We start from the raw sequence: 1,987 nt of genomic DNA, 5'->3' as shown, positions 1-1,987 counted from the left end.
CATTGTTTCAGCAACAGGTTTGTGCCTACTCTGCGCTTGGCCCTCTGCTAATGCTGGGGACACTCAGGAATCATATCCACCCCTCCAGCTAGGAGCCGAGCCTAGTACACGTCCACATGGACCATGTCACTTGTTCAGGCTGTCTTCTCCTGTCAGCACTCTAATTGAGTTCTGCATTGTCGGCCGCCTCGCTACACCTTCAGTCCACACCTCCATTCTTTCTATACAGCACTGAGTGGTTAAGTCTCAACACTTTATCATTCTGTTAATTCAGAATGCCCTTCAAAACTTGGCTCTGATTCCTTGGAACAGAATATGTGCTAATTAGCTCTTTGTTAAATGTTATTATATTCAGCTATCTGACTATCCCATAGCCCAGAGAGGTGGGGAGGTACTATGGGCTGAATTATGTCTTCCTAAAATTCAGTGTTGAGTTCCCAACCTGTTGAGTGTTTCCTTCCACGACCCGCGTGGAGTAGGGTTCGGTATCTGAAAGAGGAGCCGCACAACAAATGAGAGAAAAAGACACGAGATAATTTTGCAATATTGGGGGACCAGGCGGCCAAGTCCCGAAGGACTTCCACCGATGCTCAGGCTGCTCCAATCTTTTATTGATCTGAGATTTCCGAGAGTAGGCAGAGTAACTGATTAGCTCATCAATAGATTTCCGGGAGTATCTGATTCACAATAATCAACAAGGATCTACATAAGTATCCAAGGAATTAAGGGAACTAAGGTGGGGATGCTTCAACTATTATTATCTAAATTAACTGAGTGGTTCCTGGATTAACTGGGTGGTGCACAGCCCTGACCTTTACTAGGACTTTCAAGGGCTACCAGCTTCTGGGGGGTCTCTGTCTAAACTCAGCTAGTGAAGACAATGAATGGACTCCGGCACCAACCCCTAGTACCTTATAATGTGACTAAATTTGGGTTTACAGAGGAAATTAAGTTAATATGAGGTCATTAGAGTAGGCTTTAATCCAACATGACTGATGTCCTTACAAGAAGAGGAGATTAGGACACAGACACACACCGAGGGAAGACCATGTGAAGATAAAAGGAATAGACAGTCATCTACAAACCAAGGAGAGAGGCCTCAGAAGAAACCAGCCCTGCTGAGACCCTGATCTCGGATTTCCAGCCTCCAGGACTGTGAGGAAACAAATGTCTGTTATTTAAGTTGCCCAGTCTGTGGTATTTGTTCTGTTCCCCAAGCTGACAGAATAAGAGACAAAATTGCCTGTTTCTCCTCAGTACTGCCACTGTACCTTGTGTGTATTTCCCTATAGTTTTACCTCAAACTTGGTTTTGCCTGTTTTTAAACTTTACATAAATTGAAAAATGCAGTGTGTATCCTTCTGTGACTTGCTTTTGTTGTTCAGCACACACATTTATCTGGATTGATGTGTGATGCTGCAGTTCACATGTGCTTACATGGCATTCCATGTGTGGATACACCATAACTTATCCCTTTGGCTTGTGGTAGACACTGGGTGGTTAATATGTGTACATGAATATAACATGTGGACGCACTGCCAGTGTCTCTAGCCTTTGTTGCTTAGGGTGGAAGTTATGGACAATGGGGTTATGTGCATGTTCAGTTTCCTATCCAATGACAAGTGTTTCCAAAAATAAGTGCACCTTATTCATATCTGCAGCAGCAGTGAACGAAAGTTCTCGTTTGCTCTGTGTCCTTGTCAATACTTAGTATTGTCTCACTTCTTTTTTAAAATAAATCTTTATTGTTGAGATTATTACAGATGTTCCTCTTTTTTTCCCCCATACCCCCCATCCACCTAGTTCTCACCCCACCCCATGCCCTTACCCCCCACCACTGTCCTCATCCATAAGTGTAAGATTTTTGTACAATTTCTTCCCGCACCCCTCACACCCCCTTCACCCCGAGAATTTTCAGTCCACTCCCTTATGTCCCTTATTCTATTATATTCACCAGTTTATTCTGTTCCTCACATGCATATTTGCA

Source organism: Myotis davidii, unplaced genomic scaffold (assembly GCF_000327345.1).
Source record: "Myotis davidii unplaced genomic scaffold, ASM32734v1 scaffold1224, whole genome shotgun sequence".
In the NCBI taxonomy this organism is placed as follows: domain Eukaryota; kingdom Metazoa; phylum Chordata; class Mammalia; order Chiroptera; family Vespertilionidae; genus Myotis; species Myotis davidii.
This window is presented reverse-complemented; position numbering follows the sequence as displayed.